At 39.6% G+C, this 13511-nt stretch overlaps 1 long non-coding RNA gene and 1 pseudogene across 1 annotated transcript; one reads left to right on the top strand and one right to left on the bottom strand.

The window, feature by feature from the left end:
• Positions 1–5037: 5037 nt before the first annotated feature.
• On the bottom strand, positions 5038–5822 carry LOC103609438 (annotated as a pseudogene).
• A 2753-nt stretch (positions 5823–8575) lies between these two features.
• On the top strand, positions 8576–13146 carry LOC103609437. Its single transcript, XR_552142.1, has 3 exons — positions 8576–8702; positions 10813–10870; positions 13062–13146. It is a non-coding gene; the product is annotated as an uncharacterized LOC103609437 (long non-coding RNA).
• The last annotated feature ends 365 nt before the right edge of the window (positions 13147–13511 follow it).

Here is a 13511-nt window from a genome sequence, read left to right as displayed (position 1 = left end):
TAAATCTTCTTTAAGCTCTAAAAACGAATGAAATACTCCCATTTGCAACAACATGGATGGACCTTGAAGGAATAATATTAAGTGAAATGAGTCAGGCAGTGAAAAAGAAATACCACATGTTTTCACTTATTGGAGGGAGCTAAAGGTGAATGAATCAATTCACACACATACATACACACACACACACACACACACATACACACACACACACACTCTCACACAAACACACACAAAAACAAACAGCAACAACAACAACAACAACAAAAAACCGGGGGTGGGGGGAGAGGAAGATTTAACAACCACAACTTTTTTTTTTTTTGAAGTTCTTATAACAAGAAAATGGAGGGGACACATCTGGGTGGGAGGGGGAGCGGGAGGCGGGAGGGAGGTTTTGGTGATGGGACACAATAACTAACTACATTGTATATTGACAAAATAAAAATAAAAATAAAAATAAATAAATAAATAAATCTTCTTTAAAAGCCTCATAGAATTCAGCAGTAAAGCCATCTGGTCCTGGGCTTTTCTTTGTTTGGAGACTGTTGATTGCTGATTCAGTCTTGTTACTTATTATTGGTCTGTTCAGGCTTTCTATTTCTTCTTGTTTCAGTCTTGGTGGGGTGTGTGTGTCCAGAAATGTATCCATTTCCTCTAGATTTTCAAATCTTTTGGCATATAGCTGTTCATAGTAGTCTCTGATGATTCTTTATATTTCTGTGGAATCAATTGTGATGTCTCCTTTTTCATTTCTTATTTTTGATATTTGGGTCTTTTCTTGGTAAGTCTAGCTAATGGTTTGTCAATTTTATTTATCTTCTAAAAAAATCCAACTGTTTGTTTCATTGATCTTTTATAGTAGAATTTTTTTGGTCTCTATTTCATTTGGTTCTGCTCTCATCTTTGTTATTTCTTTCTGTCTACTAATTTTGGGATTGGATTGTTCTTGCTTTCTAGTTCCTTGAGGTATCATTTTAGGTTTATTTGGGATCCCTCACCTTTTTTGATAGAAGCACTTATTGCAAAAATCTCCCCTCTTAGTACTGCTTTTGCAGTAATCCCATAGGTTTTATTAAGTTGGGCTCATATTTTTGTTTCAAGGAATTTTTTGATTTCCTGCTTTATTTCTTCTTTGACCCACTGGTGATTCAAGAGCATGCTCTTTAATTTCCATGTGTTTATATAGTTTCCAAAGTTTTGTCTGTTGTTAGTTTCTAGTTTTATTCCATTGTGGTCTGAAAAAATACTTGATGTGATTTCAATCTTTTTAAATTTGTTGATACTTGATTTGTGGCTATCGTGTGTTCTAGGCTGGAGAATGATCCATGTGCTAATGAGAAGAATGTATGTTCTTCAGTTGGATGAAATGATCTGTATATGTCTGTCAAGTCCATTTGGTCTAAAGTGCTGTTTAAATGTAATATTTCTGTGCTAGTGCTTTGTCTAGATGATATGTCCAATGAAGACAAAAGTGTGTTAAAGTCCCTAACTATTAATATATTGGGGTCTATCTCTCCCTTTAGATCCAGTGACATTTGCTTTATATATGTGGGTGCTTAAATTTTGGGTGCGTATATGTTTATGATTGTTATATCTTGCTGTATTGATCCTTTTACCATGATATAAAGCCCTTCTTTGTCTCTTTTTATAGTTCTTGGTTCAAAGTCTATTTTTCTTCCTTATTTTTTTTGAATTATTTTAATTTTTATTTATTTTTATTTTTACAAGGATATACACATGCAATTTTTCAAATAACAAATACATAAACTGAGTAACAGATGAATAACAAAGTACTCTGTAGAAAGTAGGGCTTCAAATTTTCACAAAATCTGGAGATGTAAAACATTAAAATTTACAAGTTTCATTTTATAATCTCTACAGTTATTTTAAATATGTCTCTCAAGTCTTCCAAAAGTATGCAAATATGAAATTAATTTCAGGAAAGGAAGATGAATAAACTTTTCAAAGGCAAATTATTTCTATGTAAAACAACACCTTCACTTAATAAAAAGAAATCAAGAACAGAAATTAAAAATCCAAATTCAGCAACATAAATTGCATTTAAAAAATGAATAAAACAATATAAACAGAAGGGTACCTCAAAAAGTTCATGGAAAAATAGAATTGAAATATAATAAAGATCTTTCCATGAACTTTTTGTTTGTTTAAGTTTTTTCTTTTCTCTGCTTTTTTCAAAGACTAAGATCATAGAAAATATGACTTCTGACCATAGTAACAGGAGGAAATTAAGAAAACTCACAAATGTGTGGAAATTAAAGAACACTATCTTAAATAAGCACCTGGTGGTATAGTACCTTCTTTTAATTTTTGGAACAGTTTTTGAGGGGAGAGACTCTTATCTGTAGAAGTGTTGTGTATTTATAGTTGGGTTGGCATTGTGCATTTGGTTCTGGGTATGTTAGTAAGTGCCATGTTGCTCCCTGAACTCTTTCTACTGGTGCAGGGGGCCTTGCTGTGTCAGGTGCACCTATGAGCTTCCAGAGAAGGTAGGTGTGGATCCAGGTGATGGGTACAAAGGGACTAGCATAGTCCCTGCTTGCTGTTTGCTGGCAGGGGAACTGCTGAGTTGGGTGGGGCTCTGAGCTCCTGGGGGAAGTAGGGTGTGTATTGAAGTAGCCATCACACTCTCCCTACATCCTCCACTGGTGTAGGTGGGTGCACTCCATGAAGTGGGACTCTGAGCTCCTGGGGAAGGAGGGCATGGATCCAGGTGGCCAGTGCAGGGAAGCAGTGAAGTCCCTGCTGGCTTTCTGCTGAGGCAGGAGTTGGGGTGCTGATTCTGACAGGGCTCTGAGCTCCTGAGGGGGTGAGGGGTGGGGGAAGGAGGACATGGAACCAGGTGGCTTGCGTACTCCCCCCCACACTTTCTGCTGGGGTGGGCAGCGATGCTGGGTCATTGGGACTCTGAGCTTCCCTGGCTCCTATCCCAAAATGGTGACTTCCAGTAGCAGACTGGGACTGAGAGAGGTGGGGAGTACTCCGCGTGTACTTCCCCTTTGGAAAAATACAGTCATGTGGGCTCTTAGCAGCTCCTAACACTGGGCTCACTATCCACGAGTGCCGTTAGGTTACTTTGCAACCTGATTTGCAGGCATTTGAGGTGGGAGCACCTGCCACCAACCCCTTCCCCCTGTCCTACCTTGTCCCAGCAGTTAGAATTTCTCTAGTCTCTGTGCTGGTCTTGATCATGTGCTTCCCCTGTCTGTGTTGCCATCTCGAGTTTCAAGTTGGGGGGGTTTCCTCACTGTTTTGCTGGATTCCATTGTTTTCTCCTAGACTCTCTACAGGTGACTATTTACTTGTTGCTTTGGACTTTTTTTGCATTAGAGGTGAGGGCTGGCCACCTCTAGTCAGCTGTCTTGCTGACTGCTAGGACATTTAAAGGCCTGGATATTTTTGTGGAATGATTTTTAATTACAAATTCAAACTTCTTAGTATATATAGGGCTGGCTATTCAGGCCGTATTTCTTTTTGAGAGATTACTGGTAGTTTATATCTTTCAAGAAACTTGTGCAGTTTTTAAAAAAAAATTTATAACTGAATTTCATTATAGCCAAACACCTCAAAGAGTTGTAGTTGTGAAATAAATAAATTTTGCTATGATTAAATAGAGAAAATCTATTCAGAAAGTACAATATACATAAATTTATGGTATTTGTCCAAGTATTACCAGCATACAAATTATTTTGTAAAGTTGTTTCTTACATATAGGATCTAAAAGGCAAAGAAAAGTGAATTTGTATTCAAAACAAATAGAAGCAACACTGGCTCCTATATACTAAAAATACAAGATAAGACAGATTTTTTTTCTTAAGCACTTTGGATACAAATATTAACTGTATGGGTTGAGAACTTTTAAGTCTCAAGAGAATAATTCAACAAGGGATACAAGTAGAGCTCTATAAATATAACCCCATGATAATCATATGCAAAACCATTTTATCGCAAATACTACCAAAACCCTGTGAAAACTACAAACACATTTTAAAAGAAATTCTTAACTATAACAACTACAAAAGCGACAAATATCTACAAAGTTATATGGTTTAAAAAAATGAAAGGCCGTGTAATGTAAAATTCAAATACTACAAAGTTTAAAGATGTAGTCTTTAAGTCTTTCTTAATAGAAAGTACAAAACACTATTTCAAAAATAATAAGACTTATTCTATATAATTTAAAGTCTTGAGCTAGAGCTTTAAAAGGAAAAAAATTAAACAGCTGGTGAAAAGTAGGTATGTAGAAATAATGGTATAAAATATGGTTTTATATGAAATGTATCTCTGTTCAAATATGTAAGGCTTAATATGAATATTTTTGGATTGTGAGTGTCGCACACCATAATTTTTAAAGACGTAGTCTCCAAATCTTTCAAATTCCAGTATTTCTCAAATGTTTTGACATTTCTGAAGTGAACATGGTACAGGACAGAATTTCATGTCAACTTACCTGTATTGTTCCATCCAATAAAAATAAAACCTTCTTTGAGCTCAAGGGAGAATGCATCTTTTAAATACTTGATCTCTATGTAAATTCAACTTCCTAAGATGTCAAATTTTGTACTATTCCACCATGAATTGGCCCAAGTTTAAATAAGACTCAAAAGAGACATAGTGTCAAACAGTTTAAGTCTGCCCTATGCAATTATGCAGTCATAATTACTTTTTACATGAAAGTGCTTTAAAGTAAAAAATATTTTTGTAAAAGTATCCAAGTAGAATTTCATAAATTGGTTAAATTTTACACATTTCCTTTGAAACTAACCCTTCTGCCACAATGTAAACACAAAATGCTCCATAAAATGGTGACATGTGATACATCATAATTTGTGGTGTGGGCCCTTAAACTGAGACCAAATCTTTATTAATCTGAAGCTAGAGAGCTTTTATTTTTTTCTTCCACATGCCCAAAGTAACTAATATCAACTCACATTTTCTGTAAGCATTGAAGAATTTTTATTTAGCATAATGAGAGGTTTAATAACTTATATTAAAGAATATGTAGTGCTCTTCAGTTGCTGTTCACCAACTGTTTTTATGATGATAACTTTGAAATCTGGAATGTGACCGAAAATGAGAATGTTTTGCTGTTTGTGCTTTAGTTTCAGAATTGGTGTACCCTTTGAGAGATTCACATGGGGATCTTGCTATGGAGTCAGAATGTCTTCCATGTGATCTTGATTTTGTTCCTGAGCTAGTCTGCTTTTGAGGTGAACTTGACTGTGATTTTCCTATTGACTTGGACCTTTTTTGTAAGGACTTGGACGTTGACCGTCTCTAGAACCAGAATTCCTTCTTGGAGTTCTTGACTGCCTTGCTGACGTAGACTGCCTTGGTAGTGATTTGGAATGAGATTTAGACTAGCTAGAAGGAAATCGTCTGTGTTGAGACTCTTTAAGGCCATTGGACCACCTCCTGTTTCTTCCCCATGAAGAACTTCTTCTTTGAGTTCTCCTTTGGCTGGGGCTTCTTGATCTCCTGTGATCACTTGGAGAACAAGGATGATGTTCTTTTAATTTCATTTGGCCTGGTGTTTTGCGATCACCTTGTGAAAACTGCATTTGAATTTGAAGGCCACATACCCACTTTCTCTTGAGGTTATAAAGAGCATCTTCAGCATCTTGAACATCTTCAAATTGAACATAAGCATATCCTCTTGGGTTGCAAGTGTAGAAGTCAAGTGGAATGTAAACAGGTACTACAGGGACATATTGACCAAATTCACAGCACAAGTCCTCAGGCCTGGTGGCATCTGCAGTGTTCCTGATGAACCGGGAGGTGTTGGGGGGCCTCGTGTAGCAAGACATAATGGCTTCCTCCATTTTCTCTGGGTCTGTGTGTGGCCGCTGGGCTCACTCCATCTCTTGCAGCTGCCACCACAGCAGCTCCTTAAAGTTTTTGAATGTGTTATTATAAAGTTGTTCATAATATTCATTTACTATTCTTTTAATGGCTATAGAATTTTTGATAATGTCGCCTCTCTTGTTCCTGATATTGATAATTTGTGTCTTCTCTCTCTCTTTTGATTGGTATGGCTAGAGGTTTATCAATTTTGATTATATAGCTTTTGATTGTATAGGTTTTCTCTACATTTTTGTTTTGTTTTCTCTTTGTAAGCAGCATGTAGTTGGGTCTTGCTTTTTTATCCCATCTGGTAATCTCTGTTTTTAAATTGGGGTGTTTACACCATTTATATTTAATGTGATTAGTGATATGGTTAAATTTAAGTGTATCATCATGTTATTGTTTTCTATTTGTGCCTTCTCTTTATTTTTTTTTCTCATTTTATGACTTCTTTAGAATTAATCGAGTATTTAAAAATATCCTATATTATCTCTTCTTTTGGCTGCATTTTTTTGGCTATAATTCTGTTTTATGATTTTAGTGATAGTCATACCACTCACTTTGAGTGATGATATACCACTTAATGAATATTATAGAAACCTTATACTCACATAATTTCATTTTTCTCCTCCTGGACTCCTTCTTCCCCTGAGATTCCTAACTCTGAGCTAACTCCTCTAGGCCTCCCTGGCAACCACCACCTCCTGTGAGAGAGCAAATCCCACATGGCACTGTCTTGCCTGGTTGAAACATGTATGTGGCACCTTAAGTAATACTGTAGGAGGTTGGTTGAGAAGGTCAGGAAGATAGGAGCTGATGGAGTGGTCTGATATAAGGCATCCAATGGTATCTCCTGGTCAGAGACTTATGTGGCAATGGCACAGAGTTGAAACCTATGTGGAGGGACCAGAGCTCACAATGGTGCTGTTCATTCGAGGATCTTGAGTCTTCCACGGACATCTTTGCCTTTATCCTGCATGCCCTGGGGAACCATGGATATTTGAAGGAGGAAACAGTCTGTCTGTCTGTCTGTCTGTCTGTCTATCATCTATCTATCATCTATCAATCTATCATCTATCTATCTATCATCTATCTATCAATCATCTATCGCTCTATCATCTATCTATCTATCTATCTATCTATCATCTATCAATCTATCAATCTATCATCTATCTATCTATCTATCATCTATCAATCTATCATCTATCTTATCTATCATCTATCTATCTATCTATCTATCATCTATCTATCATCTACCTATCTATCTATCTATCTATCTATCAATCATCTATCGCTCTATCTATCTATCTGTCATCTATCTATCTATCTATCATCTATCTATCTATCTGTCATCTATCTATCTATCATCTATCTATCTATCTATCTATCATCTATCTATCTATCTATCTATCATCTATCTATCTATCTATCTATCATCTATCTATCTATCTATCTATCATCTATCTATCTATCTATCTATCATCTATCTATCTATCTATCTATCATCTATCTATCTATCTATCTATCATCTATCTATCTATCTATCTATCATCTATCTATCTATCTATCTATCATCTATCTATCTATCTATCTATCATCTATCTATCTATCTATCTATCATCTATCTATCTATCTATCTATCATCTATCTATCTATCTATCTATCATCTATCTATCTATCTATCTATCATCTATCTATCTATCTATCTATCATCTATCTATATATCTATCTATCATCTATCTATCTGTCTGTCATCTATCTATCTATCATCTATCTCATCTAGGTTTTATCATCTTCCTTGACCTATCTATTGTTTCTTAGATGAGACAGATATGTAGATAGATAGAACCAAGCAGTGTTTTATGATTAACCAGGGTTGGATTGGGAGGAAGTGACTCCAGTACAGGGTTACTAAGGAATATAGTATGTTGCATGTAATGGTTGATTTATGAAAAATTTGTGCTTTCTTATATTTTTTATATATATTTTGAGAAAGTTAGGTAGCATTTCTAATGGTAAAATAAAAGTTAAATGTGAACTTTCACGAAATGCTATTAGGCAGTGAAGTGACAGATCATCTCTCTCTGTACTATTCCATATCAGAAGGTGTCTGAGTTCAGTGATGGGTAAAAATTCTCCTCAGTCTGTTGACTTCAGCATTTCATCAGGTTGTCTACCTCTCTCACCTGTGTTGTAGACTCTAGCTCAGCTCACTGAGGAGAGCTTTCACCATCTCCTGCCTCTCACCAAATTTCCAACTGGAGAGCCCTAAGCCCTACCTGTTGAGAATTACACTTGTATTCCTGATTTTCACTAGATCTGTTTCTGAAATCCCTCAAAGATAGGCAATGTCTAGATTTTGGCTGAAAGCAGGACCCAAACTAATACCTGCAAGAAATGGACAAGGCTGTTGGGTGCTAGCTTTGATGTGTCTTTTTAAGAAAGGAATTTATTCTTTACCCAAAGGGTTGAAATTGTGTTACTTTGCTTCTATGTTAGTTTTTAAAAGTTAACTTTGTCATCTGGCTCTATTACAATAACTCATATGCTGAAAAGGCACTGCTTTGGGTTGACCATGGGCTACCTGCATGTCGTTGGTGTGTGTCTGCTGTTTGGGGTGTGTGGTGAGCAGAGGGGGGTGTTGCTGATGTCTGAGGTCAGGGAAGACTTGAGCCTCCCCTTCCTTTCTCTGCAGAACTAAAGCATGAGATTCACGTCTGGCGTCTGACTGCACAGCGCATCAGCCCGGCCAGCCGCGAGGAGACGGCTGTGCGTGACCTGCTGCTAGGGAAGGTGCTGGCGTTGGAGTGCCTGCTGGCCCGAAGACTGCACACCTTCCACAGGTACCAAGCAGGCTGTGCTCTATTTATAGCAGAGGTTCTCATCTTTAGTGGTTGTGCTTGATGGTGGGATTGCATGAACACCCTGTTGTACTGCCACTCCAGTGGTGTCCAAATGTCATACGATACACAAATGAAGTGAGTTAAAATGATTGTTCTTCAGAGCATTTTGTGACAGTACAAACTAGTGACACTAGCTGCAGACTAATGAGTAATTTTTAGGTACCCGTATACTGTGCTGAACCTCTTATGATATGTTATTTTATCTAAACTTCACTCATCTCTCCAGGGTGTATGCTGGTATTAGCACAGTTTAAGGACAAAAAATCAAGGGGCTCAGCAAATTTGAGCAACTTGCCCAGTGATATAGCTCAGAAAGGGTGACACTGGGGATTGAACTCACTGTGGAGTGTTCCACCTCCTACATTGCAATTGTTGCATTATGAGAATCAAAACAGTTAATGTAACAAAATAATTGGACAAAATATTTGTCAGTAGTTGATTTTCAGGCACCTCAAAGAATACTGAAATCCTTCTCAATTCATTTCCTGGCACTCATTTTTAATCAATGGTGTGACTTAAGGGGTAACCATGAATTGGTAAGTTTTTCCACTTTGCTGAGATGCTGAGTTCTAGCATGTGTTCACCCTGGATGCTGTGATGGGAAAAGCAGGAGCCTTTTGCCTCCTGAGGGGTGTTGAATTGCTCCTACGCCTGAGCTCGAGAGTGCATAGAGATGAGGAATCCATAGAGGCAGGGGAAAATGAATCCTTGTGAATGAAATCTAGAATGGTCTTGTGTGCTGCAGTTTGCAGAAGCCAGCTGACCCCTGAGGGCCGGCCCTCTGGGCTGGCTCAAGGTCTGATCTGTAGTAGTAGGAGAGGGGTGCAGGTACACACACAGAGACTCACACACCCCAAAGATGCTGCCCTGGTGTAGCTGCATCCCAGCCCAGGACCCACCTCCACCCAGAAGTGCTGGAGAAGCAGGACCTGCATCCTCAGGCTACAGGAAGGAGACACTTTTTGAAAATTAAAGATATGAGAGTGAATCTTACTGGCATGGGGTGTTTGAGATATACCGTGTGTCTCAGACTTACAAATGCAAAAAAGTAAGTGGGTTCAGATAATCAACACATTTCCATCAGCTCGACCTGTGTTAATCACAGTTGGGAAACTGAGGCCTGGGGTGGGTGTTGGCGGAGTAGCAGATTAGAATGAAGGTGATCTAAGGCAAGTGCTAGCTCTACAAGTCTTGCTTTTACATTTCATTTTTAAAAATTGTTCTCAGGATCACTTGACTGGTTCTGCTGTGGTTTCCCTCAGGGCCCGGGTTGGCTGTGTGGTCAGCCCCTTTTGATACTCACTTGGAAAATGTCAGTGCTCATTAAGACTGCCTTCTCCACAGTGCAGCTGCCTTTCCCTAACTGGCCTGAGAGAAAATAAACCAGAAAAGGTGGGCCAAGTTGGAAAGGCTAAAAGGAAAGGCATGTGGGAGCAGGAAGGAGGAAAACATAGAAGTACTTCAAAATCTATCTCTAATTGATAAAAATTGCCATTAAAGCAGGTGGCGTTTCTTTCACCATTTTTTCCTTTAGTTGTAAAAGCTCATTGTAAAGGTACAATGTCCTCATCCTGGAAACAGAACTTCATAAAAGTAGAAAGTACATAAAGAAAGAAACATACAGGGGCTTAGGGCCACTGCCTTGTTGGCGCACTCATGACAATTCCTGTGCTGGTGCTGTCATGTGCAGGTACTCACACACACTTTGTCCAGCATTCGGATCATTTAAAGTAGAAAGTACATAAAGAAAGAAACATACAGGGGCTTAGGGCCACTGCCTTGTTGGCGCAGTCATGACAATTCCTGTGCTGGTGCTGTCATGTGCAGGTACTCACACACACTTTGTTCAGCATTCGGATCATTTGCTAATTGTTTTTCTTTGGAAATATAGAGTGAACATCTCTCCCAATTCCACCAGTCACCTTTCCTGATGAGTTATGTCCTTTGCATGGCTGCATCCAGTGTCACATTGTGAATGGTGTCCTGGCTCTGTCAATCTCAATGCTCAATATAACTAGGCAGATAATGAGTCTGTCCTTTTCTCTTTTAGACAAATCTCACAGGAAGATAAAAATTGGGAGACCAATATCCAGGAGCTCCAAAAAAAGGTATCGCGCTTTCTTCTCTCAGGGATTTCTCATTCACCTCTTGAAGAAGACAGCAATTGATTTCTCTTCTTTACCACAGACAAAGTAATGACTGAGTGTCATTTCTCTTTATTCCTGTAACTGTACACAAAACATAGAGTTAATGGGAAAAATGTTTTTCAGACATGGTAGGCTTGTTTTGTTAAGAAATGGAAAAGTCAAAGTTTTTATATGCCCTTCAAGATGCCCTTCAGGCAGGCCTGGGAGAGACATCACAGGGTCCCCTGCTGGTGCCTGTGACCCCAGCCCTGTCCTGCCCTTGAGGGCTGGTCTGGAGAACAGTGAGGTGCCATGTGAGATACAACAGCTCTAGGGACACTCATGGGATATGTGGGTGTCCTGCCATCTGGCTCTGACTTCTGGGGGCAGAGCTCATTTTGGGTTCTTTTGCTTATTTTTCTGCTGTGGCAGACTTCCTCAGCCCACCTGTGGATACATAGGGCCTCTCTCCCAGCCAAGAGAGCTCTGCTCAATACCTGCTAGGAGTCATTTGTATCTTAGTGAAATTTCAAATCCATGTAGTTTCTTTTCTAGAGAGAGATTGACCACCTACTCTAATTATGACAAGAATATTTTGTCCTTTGCTAAAGGAAAGTTAGACGTTGGGGTGCTGGTGTATAATATGTTCTTTAGGGGATTTGGCCTTGTGGGCTCTCTTCACAATCTCTGTCCCATGCAGATGGTGGGGGTTAGAAAAGTAGGGTGTAGCTATGACACTCTTTTGGGCCCCAAGTTCATACAGACTCTGTCTGCCTTGCTAGACCATGTTGTTGCTACGGGCTGTAGGAGAGGCTCTGTGCCTCTCTGTGTGCCTGGTGGATGAGGACTGGGGGAAGACAAAAGGGAGAGGCAAGGGACTTGGCAATATCCCTTGACTGCATCTAAGACTTCTTACTGAGATGACCCCAGCAAATCTGACAGACACCCAAAAGAAACCTCCACTTACAGCAGCTGAGTGTGCTGGAATGTTCTCTGACCTGCCTGCTTCTCTATCTCCAGTCTTAGCCCTAGCCCTGGTAATACCCACTTTCTGTGGTTAATGACCTCAGGGAAGGTTTGTGGTGCCTCCCCTCATACCTGTTGAGGACCACACTCTTCTCTAAGAGCTTTGGGCTTTTTCTACCATGCCCCTTTCCTCCTAATTCTACATCACAGGATCATGTAGCAACACCGGCTTTCCTTGGCATGGGAAGGGGAAGATGAGTGGGGGCCGGCCAGAACGTAAGCCTTTGCAGTGGGCAGGAAGGGGGGGCTGATGCTCTGCAGCTTGCCCCATAGCCTCCTAAGGGGACGAAGCCAGAGCTGCTGTGGCCTGAAGGGTGTACCTGCGTTCTTGATGGCAGCAGCTTTAGTTGTGTGGCCAGAGAAATGAGAGAAAATCCATTTCTGTCTCTACCTCTATCTCTGTATCTCTGTATGTCTGTATCTATCTATATCTATCTAAATCTAGATAGATTAGACAGATAGATGGACAGATGTGCTGGTGGGACCACACTTAAGAAAGGACCCCTTACAGCCATCTGCTCGTGGGAATCTGCCCCCCACTGACCGGGCAGATTCCCACAGGTGTTACCTACTGATCAGGGCTGGGGGCGGTGACACCTGTCTTCCAGGGTCCTTGTGAGTGTTACATGAAAGAACATGGCAAGAGCCTTATAGCCTAATGCAGGAGTCATGATATTTCAAGAGCACATTAACTTCATTGTCACTGTGACATGGCTTTGCATAATAGGAAAGGGAAAGTTGAACTAAAGCGTTGTGACCACACAGGCACCTGTAGAAATGCAGGTGTCCTGAAGGGTCAGGTCACTGGATGTTGTTTGGAACATTTCACCCAACACTGGGGCAGGGCTGGGAGTAGCTTAACACTCTGCAGTTACATTGAAAAGCTATTTAGTCAGGTGTTTTATGAATGGACTGTACTACATTTTACATCTATTGTGTTTATTTTTCATAAAGATTTTGAATGGTGTAATCGTGAATCTTATTTTTCTTTTAACATATTACCTTACTGTTTCTTCCAATTTCACGATGTTATACTTTTCATTATAAGGAGAAATTTGTACTGATGTGAGTCATGTAGGACTATGGACACTTTGCAGGGATCGGAAGGATATACTGAGTAAATGAGTTGTGTTTTCCTCTCTCACAGCACAGGATATCAGACAGGATTCTGCTCGCCAAATGCCTGACGGTGTTGGGATTTGTTATCTTCACGTTCTTTCTCAATTCATTTGTCCCTGCCATGTATGACAGGATTCTGCTCGCCAAATGCCTGACGGTGTTGGGATTTGTTATCTTCACGTTCTTTCTCAATTCATTTGTCCCTGCCGTGTATCTCGATCTTGGTGAGTCTAAGTTTTTGTTAGTTTGTGTTCAATGCCTGACGGTGTTGGGATTTGTTATCTTCACGTTCTTTCTCAATTCATTTGTCCCTGCCATGTATCTCGATCTTGGTGAGTCTAAGTTTTTGTTAGTTTGTGTTGATAGGCTTTGTAGTTGATATCACAGTCTGGATGGCAAGGTTTCAAAGCACGTTCCCAGATACCTACTTTAACTGCGAGCAGCTGTGCTGGTGAGGCGTCCAGCAGGGGCTGAGATG

The sequence above is a fragment of the Galeopterus variegatus genome, unplaced genomic scaffold (assembly GCF_000696425.1).
Source record: "Galeopterus variegatus unplaced genomic scaffold, G_variegatus-3.0.2 Scaffold9615, whole genome shotgun sequence".
NCBI lineage: Eukaryota > Metazoa > Chordata > Mammalia > Dermoptera > Cynocephalidae > Galeopterus > Galeopterus variegatus.
The sequence above is the reverse complement of the archived record's forward strand: the minus strand, read 5'-3'. Positions and strand labels throughout refer to the sequence as shown.